A 13,845-nucleotide genomic window follows, 5' to 3' on the forward strand; every position below is an offset into this window, starting at 1 on the left:
TTCCAAGGATGGAAATGATCTGGCTAGCATATGTCTTATGTACCCTTATGTACCCAAGGCAGAAATCACGATTCAATGACAGTACTGTATTGTGCTGAGCCAATACAAATCTCTTAACCTTTTCAATACAGCTCTCACTTCATATGAAACCCATTTTCCATCTGTGGGACTAAGAAAAGGGTCAGAAAAGTTAATTATTGTTCCAGGAACCCACTAAACAATTATAGAACCAGATACCAGATATTTAATTATCTAATAGATATTTATAGAACTAATTATAGAATTACTTATTCTAGTTCAATAACTTTTAGTTTTAGTCATTGAACTCTAGTACCAATTTCATAATTTAAAATAATCTTTCTTTAATACTAAGAACTCATATAAACCCTTTACTTTATACATTTAGTAACTAGACTATAAAGAGGTTTAAACTATACTTGCCTAAACACATAAAGTCAGTAAGTAACAGTGATGATTCAAGCCCATGTCTTCTGACTCTGTTTTCTTAGTGTATTTTGGATTTTTACTTCAGAAACAGATTTTTTTTCCTGTTTGTTTGTCCACTTGTTCTCATTTTTGTAAAATCTTTATAATTTCCATATGCATTTTAGGAACCATGTCAGGTATTAAGTATCCTGGATGGATAAATATACATGGTCCTTCCCATCAAAGAGCATGCAGTACAGCACTAAACAAGTAGACAGACTGTGTGTGACTTTCATTATGATAAGGGATACAAAGAAAGGACTACAAGAAAAACAATAGAATAACATATTTAGATTGGTCAGATAACATGTCTGAAGACATTGGAAGAAAACTGAAAAATAAGAGCCTACCAAAGGAAGAGCTAGGGTGTGTGTACTGGACGGGAGTCTGGAGATGGGAGCAGCACGTCTAGGAAGAAGAAAATGTGTGACTATTGTGAGCCACCATGTTTTCTCAGCACCACAGAGAACAGACTCATTTCTGTCATGAATCATTTTTTAAATGATATTGTGTCCTGCTTAGTGCCTTATATCAAGTGTTTCACGCTATTGATAGCTATTATTGGGGATGTTTACCTTGGTCACTTAAGTCACTGTGTATTCGATTACTCCACTGCAAATTTACTATTTTCCTGTCTGTAGTTGATAAGCATCCTAGGGGAGATACTAAAACTATACATAGCTTCTTTCTCTTCAAACCTTTGCCCACTGATTTTAGCACACATTGGTGGATATTTATCTGCAATATGTATTACTATGGTGTCTGCCTAATGGTGATTCTCTATTTCCCTTTTCCTCCTACATTAATTGAAATTCTACTGTGAGGAAGAGCTATCTGTAGCTCCCATTTACTTATTCAATTATTCATTTATAGTAGTAAGGACTCATGGAAATTTGCTTGATTCTATGGGTAAAATTCAATACTATCAATATTTTCTGACTCACATTTTTCCAGTGTTGGCCATTAGTTCCTTCAGGTTTGTCTCTTGTGTTTCTCTGAAAGCCTCTCTCTTTTGAACATTTATTTGCTTTCAGGTACCATAAAGGGTTCCAAGCCTCATATTATATTTCCCTGTCCCAGCCCTGAAGTCAATCACTTCTCCTAAAAGTTCTGGTTCCTTTAATCAAGTAAGAAAAGTCATTCTTAACTCAGAGCACGTATTAGGTTCACCCCCTGGGCTTTTGAAAACAGCATCGATTGAATCTGAATTCCTGAAGAAACCACTGAATATTTTAAAAGCCATACAGGTAAGCATATACAGTTTCATGGTTGAGACCTACTGTTCTAAAAGGCAGGGACAGTATATGTACTAATTTTTCTGACATGATAAAAATGAAGGTGGGAATGTCCATAGACTAACCCATCTACTACCACTAGCCCTCCGCGATAACAAACCCCATAGATCTGATTTTCTTTCCCAGACTCTGAGCCTCTCACCTGGAACCAAAGCCTCATCAGAGAAGACTGGCCATAGTGGGAGACAGATCCTAAGAACTCGAAGGGAAAAACAGTTACTAATTAAAAAATAGAATGGAGAAGGAGGTGGAAGGTAAGGTAAAACTAAACTCTACAAGAGAGTAATTTATTTGTGGGGAGGAAAAGAGAGCCCTTGAATACTGTATAAAGAGAACTGGGAAGGAATAAAGAAGGATAAAAGCATATCTGTGGGACCTGAATCTGATCCTTTTTGATATCCTATAGATCTGAGTTTTTAAAAACGGAATTCGTGCTTATTTAACAATTTGTCAAACAAAAATGGGACTTAGCACATGATTCTACTACAATTTCCCAGGAAGAATTTTTTCTTTCTCCCTCTGTAAAATAGCCATTTCACATCCTCTCTCACTTCAAATATTCTCTATCCTCCCATCCTCCATCAGATGCCCTTTTTCTGATATTTCATTAAGGAAACAGAAGAAACCAGACAGGAAATTCCCTCTCTTCCTAACACCTAACTTGCTCTCTCTCCAAAACCTATTACTACAAATAATGTTTCTTTATTCCTATCAAAATCCAGCACTTATTCTCTCCCATTCCTAGCTGTTGCAAAGTCTCCTAACTCCTAATTGGCCAGTTCCCTGACTTGAAACTCTCCACCTCCTTAATCAATCCTTCCAAGTTAATCATCCAATAAGACCATTCATTCATTCACTCTACAAGTGTTTACTGAGGACTTAGGCATTGTCAGGCACTGAGAATTCATATTCCAAAAAAAAAAATAGCTATATTAAATAGTTCAGGCCTGATTTTGAAGACATATCTACAAATAAATCACTAAAATACTGTACAATAAGTATGATAATAATGGTAAATCAAAGTGGCATAGAAGAATAAGACCTTTGCCCTCAACTTCTCTAATCCAGTCGTATCATTTATTTGAACTAAAATCCAATCATTTAATAACTGGTCTTTGTCTTACAGTTGACCCATCCCCACGGTTCTTCTTGTATGCAATAGGCAGAGTGATTTCTCAGAAATAAATTTAAACATTCAGTTGCTGTCACGGCCCTTTGGTAAGGTATTACCACATCTAACAGGGGCCATAGTGGAGCTGGCACTTAATCTATCCAGCCTCTTGCCACTCTTCCAATATATATTCCAACCAAAGTGAATCCTTTTAATTTCTCACATGCTTTTTTTTTCACTTTAGTGTTTTTCAACATATAATATTCTCTTAGCAGGGAACATCTTCTGAATCGCTTTTTCCACCTAACTTTTAACCCATGAGATTTTTCTTAGAGCAAGAAGCCTTCCCTAGTTCCCCTAAACTGCACTGGCTACCACCACTAGGTGGTATTATGACCCGTTGGATCATATACTTAATCGTCTAGCTATTAAATTTATTATAACTTTATGTCAATTGCTAAGCTGCCTTTCTCAGTAGAAGTTTTAAGAAAGCACAGGCTATCTTACTCACCAATGCTGCCTTAGTTTATTTCTCAGGATTTGGTTCATAGTCATTGCTCAGCAAAAGTTTGTCACCTGAATAAATAATCAAGATTGCTCAATGCTTGCTGATGGTAGGAGACTAGGTAAACATTTTCTAGGAATTTTGTAGATAAAGCCAGAAGGTTGTGAGAGCAAAGGGACTTACAAGTGCAAAGCACAGAAGCTTGAAATAGCAGCATGTGTTCAATGAGTGGCAAAGGGGTCCTTGCTGCAGGGGCAGAGGGGGCTAGGGCAGAGAAGTGGGGCATTGGGCTGTGAAAAAGAGGGACCAGATCAGGGATGGTCTCTATGACCTATCAAGTTATTCATACTTTAGGATGTATCTTGAAGAAAGTCACTGAAGGGTTTAAACCCTTCTGATATTGCCAATGGAAAAAAGATAGTGAATCAGTTTGGGTTACAATATCCACCCCGCAACACCCAAACCTGAAGATGGACCAGAGAAACAAGAAGGTTAATGGATCTTAGGGTGATTCTCAGCATCTACCCAACAAAAACACTTAAAAACCCTTAGGGGTCTTGGGTGGGAAGTAATAAAAAAAATTCTGGATTTTCTGGAGAAGGACAGAGGAAACAGGATAGGGAGGAGTGGGTGGGCAGAGGGAGAGCATTCTGTCTGTATGTTTTTCTCTTCCCACATTATCCTGTTCTGATTACTGACCAGGATGATTGGCCACTAAAGCAGCATTCTGAGCACACCACCTGCTAGAGGCCACAGGACCTAAGCAAGCATCCAAAACCATGGAGGAAGCAGCCGACAGCATAAAGAACAAGCAACTGAGTGTTCCTTATCCCCATCCCTTGACAAATCCATAGGCAATAGCAACATGAATGGTAGTACTCGGCTAATGGAAAGGACTAGAGCAGAAATCCTGGTAAGTTCCTTTGGAGCAAGGAATGATGGCGAGTAAGGAGGAAAAGGAAAGGAACATGTGAACCCAGATTGGAACCCTAGAAATGCCCATCCATAAAAGGTCCTCATCTCACATCCCTCAGTTTCCTAGAGGAGCAGAAATCAGGGCCTAGGCTGTTACCCTTCCCTCAAGGTCACCATACTTGGGGAAAAGTGGCTGATAGATTTGGCAAGACACTTCAAAAGCAGGACTTTAACAAATGGAACAAAAAGAATAAGAATATAAAATGACCATTTGCTTTCAGAGATGAGAAAGACATGAGCAAAGTGAAGCAGGAAGATGAAGTATGAAACAATCAGTTGGCAAAAGTTGGCTTGAGAATACAGTCACTGAAATAAATAACCCAATGGATGTGTTTTAAAAAATTGATACACCTAAAGAATGATTTCAGAAGCTGAAATGTTATTGCCAGAAACTTCAAATAGGAATGAGCAAGAGCTAAAGAGAGGAAAGAACGGAGGTAAGATATATGAGGATGAAAATAAACGTGATAAGACTAAACGAGATAATTTGAAGAAATTATAAAAATGAATTTCCAAGAATTAGAGAAAAAAATGTTAAATCTTAGATTGGAAATAACGTAATGTTTTTAATATCCCCTAGAAAAGGGAGCTTGAGTCAAACATTACAAGTTAAGATCTTTTGGAAATGCCAATTCTAGGGTGGGAAGAATGAGAGGAAAAGGAAAGGAAAGAAAGGAAGGAGGGAAAGCAAGTACAGGTGGCGTGTTTCCAAGTTCACTACAGCTTCAAACACACAGAAAATCACGGCTGGAGGCTTAATCGTATTTATCATATTCCAGACAGGCAAGTGTCTCCAGGATCAGGAAATGAAACGGGTTTGTCTTCCAGCTTCTGCTTTCCTGTTCCCCCTTGGTCAGTTTGCTCTAGTTCAGCTAGATCCCACTCCCTACACCCCTGGACTTCCCCTGAGCTTGAGTGGTGGGAAGAGCCCTAGGTATGGGGATGGAAACAGGTGTCAAAGTAAGGAAATAATGGACTTACTGAAGTGTTTTGTTCTCTAGATGAAAGATGACCAACGGAAAAATAAAAACATCTAAAACTCAGGCACCAAACTAACTGAGGAAAAGGGCAGTTGGCAGTGACCTGAAGAAAGTGAAAATTTGCTCACATTATTTTCTCATTTAGGAGATAGGCATAGATATTGATAAGCTTTAGTGATTAACAAGAAAAAGAAAACAGCATAAGTTTGAGTCTGATAATTTGATTTGTTTAGGGGATTGAGTATGGGAAACAAAACAAATAGAACTTGTGGAAAATCAACTTCTCTAAATATGATGGCAAAGTTAAGTTTCCAAAGCAGCAATTTCAATACCTATAAATCTATAAAAGTCATTAAATAAGATTCATAAGCACTCAAATTGGAAAACGAAAAGGACGATGAGTAAGTTGTCTATGAGAAATATATTTCACCTATGAGAATACGAGAGAGACTGCAAACAAACAAAAACCTGGAAGTTAATTTATCCAATTATTTACTTCTACCATATGTGCTCAATAGGTATTTATTTTACTCTATGGGTTAAAATTCAATACTGTGTTGGGGACTTGGGCATCCAACAGATCATCCCCTTATTTACAATTTCTTTTCTCAGACAATTTTAGAATTTTTTTAAAATTAGCAAATAACATGTGTTGAAAACTATTAATATTGCAGGGACAGGAGGCTACAGAAACCTAATATATATCATATGGGGACCGAATGTTCAAACAAAATTTGAATAAACTCAGCTGGGCAGAAAACAGTTTTACTCATTCTTTGCCAGGCATCTGTTTTTCTGTCCCCTAAAGGCAAATTAAAAATGAGTAATAATAATAATAACAATAATAATCTTTTTCACTCCTCAAAAGCAAATTAAAAATGATTAATCATCATCATTATGGCTAACTGCATACTCTTAATATGTGCCAGGTGTTATCCTAAGTGTTTTAACACGTGTTAACTCGTTTACTCTGCACAGTAATCCGAGGAGTCAGCTACTTCTATTCTCCCAATTTTATAGACAAAGAAGACAAGGCACTCAGGCATTAGTGTCACAAAGCTAGTAAGTAAAGGAAGTGTGACTGGAATATAAACAGGCTCCAGAGCTCACACTCTTAACCACCATGACATATTGCTGCTGTCAATGAATTTACAAATACTGCTTTTACTCTCATCTAGTGTAAAAAGTCTGTAGCCCTCACAAATGATGGCTTGTTTTTCTTCCACGGATATTGTTCATGGTGCCTAGAAGTGGTATAGGTGCTCTTCATGCTTCTCATTTTTGCTTCCAAACAATTGACCCTCTTCTCTAAAAACCCGGTTTTGAAGTCTATACCACCTGCCACATTGCTTTGTGGCAGTCAACTACAGACTTTAGGGTCATCCTCCATTTTCTTGAAGATCTGGATCTGAATCACTGTCTTTCTTTTCAGTATTCTCCCTGCCTTGGGTTTTAGTGGTTTCAATATCCTAATAGTTAAGCCTTCCAATCCCATGACCTCTCAGTTCAGTTACCCCCGACTCCTCCATTGACCCTGACCCTATCATATCTCAGCCCTTCTCCCCATGATTATATTGTAGGTCATACATACGTAGATTGCCAGTAACTGTACCTTCTCCATAATTTTCCTTTCAAGAAATTTCCTCTTTCACCACAACCTCTTATCTTTCCAGGACACTGGACTCCAAACTCCAGTTCCTCTTCAACCCCATTAGGGTATAATTTATTTTAGCTGACCACCTATCCCTGCTTCTCATTTCCTTGCTGTTTTCTGTTATCAATGTGAGATTACATGGTTTATCAACATAAATACTTCTTTACACTCACCCAGAAAATTCCTGCTTCTGCCTTGTTTATTGTGCTCACTTGGCAAAACTACAACCCTGGTAAAATCAGTCATCTTGTTATCCACTTCATTTATTCTGAACTTGTACTCAACACAGTTGACTGTGGATAGTGAAAAATACAGAATCATGCTAACTAGCATAAATTTAGTTTCATGACCACTAATCTCCTGTGGTCAAGATCCAATAACTCCCTTTTTTCCTAGAGTTGTTATCTTCTTCCCTCAGACCCCTAACACGTTTACCCTGGCTTTCTATTTCATTGAGACAAAAGAAATACAAAAATATTCTGAAAAGAAGTTCCACATCTCTTAAAACCCTATTGAATCTGTACCCCCACATTCAGCTTTCTCACCTGTTACCTGTGAATGACCTGCTTGGATCACCCCCTAATCTATAGCCAACCCCCCTTTTTTTTCCAGGACATCTAGAAATTTCTTCTCCTATCTCAACAATTTCTTTCTTTTTGCTGAATCATTCCCATGACCATAGAAATGTACTTTAATAGCTCCTACCAAAAGGCATGAATAGATTTTTTTTTTAATCCTCCTCCTCCAACTCCACATCCTCTTCCACCTTCCACCCCTTTCTCTGCTCCCAGATAAAGCAAATCCTCTGGACAAAGTTATGCTTGTTCTCTCTGCTTCTCTGGCTCTCTCTGGTAACTCCTAGGTCAGTCTTTCATCCTTACCTCTCCAGTGAATCTGCTCTTGTCCAACAGTGTCCGCTCCATTGGCAGATACCACAGAGTGGCCCATTCTCTCCTTCTGCTCATATTTGCCGGGTAACTCCTTCCTTCAAGAAACATTTTCTTCAGTTGAAACCTACCCCACAGCTCTCCTGTCTGCTTCCTACCTCACCAAACACACTGTCTCGGCCTCCTTTGCTGATACATCCTAATCCCTCCTACTTTTAGGCCAGGGTTTCTCAATTACGACTGCATATAAGAATCACCTGCCAAGTTTTTAAACTACAATAGTGCCCAGGCCTCAACATATTAAATCAGAATCTCTGACTAATTAAAGCAGAATCATGAGGGTGAGTGGAAAGGCTTGGTCAATTTTGTTAATGATTCCCAGGTGATTCTAATGTGCCACCTGGCTGATAATTCCTGGCAACATTGGTTTGTATAAAATAGCACCTCCTTAGCCTACACTCCCTGTTATCTGTGTTGGCTTTGTATACATGTTTGTTTCCGAACTTCTCAGATAGAATACAAGTTTCTCAAGGGCAGGGTCACTGTCTAAGCTTGGAATGCTTCCTGGCGTGTCCTAGACATTCAGTAATCACATATTGAGTAAATGGGTCCAGCTAAATATTCTGGCCATAGCTTATGTGGTGTTATTGTAGTAATAAAATGTTAAAGGACAAGACAAGGCTTTGGAAGCAATATGTACCCCAGAAACCTTTACGCTGTCCCTTTTGTTAGGAGCATCGCTCTGATTTGGGTGGGGAGATGAAATTGGGACAAGACTAAAATAAATCATTGTGAGATTTGCATTCTTTGAGTCATGCTTAGGCTGGAACATTTTCTGCCTGCATTTAGATATTCTTTTTCTTTCCTAAATTTCCTGAGACCCTAAAGGGTCACAACTCCTATAAGGTAAGTCCTGGTATCGCTATCAAATAATTTCTCAAATAAGTGCAATCAAGAGTGCACTTATTTATAATGTGTAAATCATTATTTACACAGCACAGTGTAAAAATGAGATAAAAATATACCTAGGAGTAAAAATAAGTCTCATGGAAAACAATTTAGGCCCTGTATCTAAACTAAAAATTTTAAATTATAAGACCTGCTAGAGTCAGGTCTGAGTCCCTTGGGCCAAAGCTTCGCAGAGTCTAGCCCTGAGAGAAGAAGAAACTAGTTGTAATTAGTGACTATTCTCTACTTTCCCGGCTCAACCAAGATCACACACATACACAGTGAGTTAAATGTTGATTGCTGGAATTTGATACCTCCTATCTATATAGAAGCAATTAAACGACTACAATAACACTTTTAACAAGAAGTTCCAGTTAATTTATTTACAAATTTCTTTAAACATTTCATCTAGGGTCTTTCTTTATGGTCTGTGCTTTCAAATATTCTAATTATTTATTACAGTTTCAAGTTCTTAAATATAAGCGAAGGAATCACTATTGATGGCAGTGGTGGCCTGTCTGGAGCAGTGGCTGCAGGTTCTCCAGCTGCAGCAGAGTGGGCACCACCAGGTCTGTGCACTCTATGTAACTGGTGGGAACCAGGATCAGGTGGAAGTCCCCCCGCCTACCGCTCTTTTTAGCCCCAGCTCCCTTAGGCAGCAGCAGCTGCCCAGCCATGGCTGCTGACTGGGGTATCCCTGTGCTCTCAGGGACCCGGGAAGCTCCTGTTCTGCCACAGGCTTGGAAGCACCTGCTCCCACTGCCTGGCCTCTTCACAGATGGGTAATCACATCTCTGTAACCACATGACACTCCCCTCACATGCATCCCCCAAACTGGGAAGAGTTTCGTTTCCCCAAACTTTAAACTGCCTGGCAATCTCTTGAGGAGGGACAACTTCTTTGTTTCCCTTTCACAGGACCCCAGGGTCGATAGGGCTCATGGCTCAAGGGAAGGGAGCCCAGAAGCTTGACATGCTGGCAAAAGGGTTAAAGTTCTTAGGAGATTTATTGAGGGGCAGATGGCAGATAGGAGACAGCACTAGGATGCAGCTCCCACTTAGACAGACAGAGCAGTGTGTGGAGACTCACATCATGAGCTTTTGCTCCAAAAATTACCACAGCAACATACCAGGAAAACTGAGAGAATCCACAAACCCATTGAAGGACTGGATCACCGCTGCAGGCTCCCTGAGATGCCAAAAAACTGTGAGTCCACTTGCTTTCTCAGCAAAGAGGCTGGTAGTCTGGGCCAAGTTCTCAGTCCTGGTCACCAGCTGTTTGGAAGTAGACTCAGTGTAGTTGGGGGAGCACATTGTGGGTGAGACCAGCCTTTAGGACTGTGGACTGCATGGGAGTTGGTGAGATCTGTGACTACCAGCTTTGCCCCATTTCCCTGGTGACCTGTATGACTTAGCAGAGGCAGTCATAATCCACCTGGGAACATAACTCCATTGGCCTAGAAACCACACCCCCATCCCCCACAGTAGCCACAGCAAGACCCATACAAGGATAGCCTGAGCTCAGACATGTCTATCCCTGCCCCCACCTGGTGGTCTTTTTCTATTTTCCCTGGTTGCCAAAGACAGAGGACATAATCTCTTGGGAGCTCTATGGCTCTGCTCACTGCCTGAGAAACCTAAATACATAACCAAGCGACCCCAGGGCATGTTTGCTTCCTCCCTATAAGAGCTGATGTGCTCTTGAGAGTGCCACCTCCTGGCTGGAGGCCAACCAACACAACATCAGCGCATTAAATGAAAACACAATCAAGGACCCTCACAGAGTCCACTTCACTACCCTGCTACCTCCACTGGAGCAGGTGCTGTGAGGGAAAAGCATCAGATAACCTATAAAGGCAAACCTATCAGATATTCTAAGTGAAGTAACTTGAGAATCAAAAACCAAATATTGCATGTTCTCACTCATAAGTGGGACATAATCCCTTGGGAGCTCTATGGCCCTGCCCACTGCCTGAGAAACCTAAATACATAACCAAGCAACCCTAGGGCACGTTTGCTTCCTCTCTGTAAGAGCTGATGTGCTCTTGAGAGTGGCACCTCCTGGCTCGAGGCCAACCAACACAACATCAGTGCATTAAATGAAAACACAATCAAGGACCTTCACTCCCCTGCTACCTCCACTGGATGGTGCTGTGAGGCAAAAGCATCAGAAAACCTATAAAGGAAAACCTATCAGATATTCTAAGTGAAGTAACTCGAGAATCAAAAACCAAATATTGCATGTTCTCACTCATAAGTGGGAGCTAAGTAATTAGGATGCAAAGGCATAAGAATGATAGAATGGACTTTGGGGCTTGGAGGAATAGGTGGGAGAGGGGTGAGGGATAAAAGACTACACATTGGGTACAGTGTGCACTGCTTGGGTGATGGGTACACTAAAATCTCAAAAATCACCACTAAAGAATTTATTCATATAACCAAACACCACCTGTTCCCCAAAAAACTATTACAATAAAATAAATTTAAATAAATAAATAAAATGCCTCACAAAAAATAATTAATTTTAAAAAACTTTTTTTACTAGTCAGACTTCTGGTTCCTCTCTCTCTGTGCAAACTAGTTGTAGGAATAGTAAAAGTCACTATATTCTCTGCCCCTCCATAAGTTCAAAAGCCAGAAGTATTGGGCATTTGGCATGACTAAGGTTAGGCAATAAGAGATCTAAAAGGACTTCTTAAAAGAGGATTGCCATAGTTAAAAACCAGCTTAATTAAAAGTGGATATCCAAGCTATAGTAATATTTTAAAAGCCTTTATGTCCTTTCTCTTTGTCGATCTTGTTTTTCTGAAAAAAAAAAAAGAGTTTTTTTCTTCTCAGTTGACTGAATTATTTTTCTCCATTTCATCTTGGCTTTCTTAAGGCACACATGAGAAGTTCCAAGATAACTTCTGATGTCCAAGGACTCCTTGGGAAAAGCAAAGGAGGTGACCAGGTGTGGTGGCTCATGCCTGTAATCTCAGCACTTTGGGAGGTCGAGGCAGGTGGATCACCTAAGGTTAGTAGTTTGAGACCAGCCTGGCCTACATGGCAAAACCCCATCTCTACCAAAAATATAAAAATTAGCCAGCCATGGTGGCATGCGCCTGTAATTCTGGCTACTAGGAGGGCTGAGGTGGGAGAATCGTTTGAACCCGGGAGGTGGAGGTTGCAGTGAGCCGAGATCGCACCGCTGCACTCCAGCCTGGGTGACAGAGCGAGAATCCGTCTCAAAAATAAAAACAAACAACAACAACAACAAAACAAAAACAAAAACAAAAACAAAACAAAGAAGGTGAAACTAAACTAAACTACTGGAAGAAAACAGATTGTTTGAAAAGCTGAGTCTTCCCTCTTAATTAGTAAAGGCTTTTGCCTTCTTTTTAAATTTTTGAGTAATCATTTTGGCTATATGAATGATTTATGATAATCTGGAATTCTATTTCATATTATCAAATCTTTTAAACCTTTAACATATTTGATAAGCTTCCCAAAATCAAATTTCAATTTCGAAATGTTTTTTTTTTCTTTTTTTGACTCGTAACTTTGGGATGCTATGGAGGGCCTCTGGAATAGCCAGAAGACAGGTAAACAGGATTATTTGATGTGCTTAGTTAGATGAGACTGTCCAAATCTTCTTCAGGTTATATTTTAGTGAATAATATTAACCTATGTTCCAAAATTGTATGGGATTTCTAAAATTCTAATGTCTGAGTATATGTTATCAATCATAACTAATGTTATTATGTTATTGTAAACCACAGGAAAAAAAAAACAAATTTCTTTGTCAATCAGGTTTTTGACTGTGACTACCCTAAGACATTTTGCCATTCACAGACAATTGTTGTCTGTTTTGATCCTCTTCTAAAGATAGTTTATAATTAGCTATTGGACTTTGACAGGTGCCCATTAGTTGGTTTTAAGTTTTTGCCTGCATTTAAGACTAACCTTGCTTATTCCTGTGAACCAACCAGTGATCTCTGACTGCAGCTCAGAAGAAACAAAACGGATACATAATGTAAAATTCTGGACCAATACTCTAATTCTGGGCAATTATCCTGTAAACCCTGCCAGATGATGGGGGTAAATGGAGTGCCCATAACCTGTAGGTTTCTATTTTGGGAAAGTAAGACCAAGGGAGCTAACCGAAGCAAAGCCCCATTCACCCAAGTCTCAGCAAGAATAACTATAGCTGGCAGCCTCAGGACTTCTGAGCTGTCCTTACCCCCTTGTTTCATTCTGATTTTGTGTCTCCTAATAACCTGGTTTGTGTCTTCTCACCTTCAGGCCATCAAACTCCAAATAGCCATGCAAATAGAGCCTCGTATGATGGCTCCTATTCACTGGGGATCCTTAGATAGGCCTCTTAGAGAAGATCTGACTCCTGTTTTCCCCAAAACATGCCCCCTGTCACCATGAAGCAGTTAAGATGAGTCATCACCTCTATACTAATGGCAGTTAGATGTACCTCTTCACAGGAGGGATTGATGGCAGCAGCAGCCCATCTGGAGCAGCCACTTGTGGGGATGCCAGCTGCAGTGGGAGAGGCACAGCTGGAGCTGTGCACTCCAGAAAGCTGGCGGGAACAAGGAGCAGGTGGAAGACCTGCCCCCTTCCAAGTTGGCAGTGCAGGAGCCCTGACCTGCTGGGTTCAGCTGTAGCCACCCAGCCGTGGCTGTGTACCCAGGTGTCTCTGCACTCTCAAGGGGCTGGGAAGCCCTGTGTCCCCAGAGGCTCAGAAGTGTCTGCTCCCACTGCCTGGCCTTTCCCAGCTCCTGGCACATGCTCTGATTTTGGAGCAAAGTTGAAGCCAACCCTGGGCCCTGTCACTATCCAGCTGGACATGCCTGTACCCAAGGCAGTGCTGACATGCCATCCCCCTGCCACCTCAGCCCCCTCTGGAACTTGGGTGCTGATGAGCACAGGAAGGAGACTGAGGTGAAGCTTAGGGTGGCTTGGCACAGGTCTGCAGGATCCCTTGGCATGAAAATCCCGGGTGTCATGGATG

General features: G+C 40.4%; 1 long non-coding RNA gene across 2 annotated transcripts; it reads left to right on the plus strand.

Moving 5' to 3' along the window:
* Positions 1 to 1,927: 1,927 nt before the first annotated feature.
* Positions 1,928 to 11,967, plus strand: LOC105718982 (uncharacterized). 2 transcript variants are annotated; one of them, XR_001107879.3, is made up of 4 exons: positions 1,928 to 2,035; positions 4,100 to 4,310; positions 4,594 to 4,809; positions 11,722 to 11,967. It is a non-coding gene; the product is annotated as an uncharacterized LOC105718982 (long non-coding RNA). The 2 variants fall into 2 exon arrangements; XR_001107880.3 differs by lacking the exon at positions 4,100 to 4,310.
* The last annotated feature ends 1,878 nt before the right edge of the window (positions 11,968 to 13,845 follow it).

Source organism: Aotus nancymaae, unplaced genomic scaffold, assembly GCF_030222135.1.
Source record: "Aotus nancymaae isolate 86718 unplaced genomic scaffold, 86718_ANA_hifiasm-v0.15.2.pri h1tg000029l, whole genome shotgun sequence".
NCBI lineage: Eukaryota > Metazoa > Chordata > Mammalia > Primates > Aotidae > Aotus > Aotus nancymaae.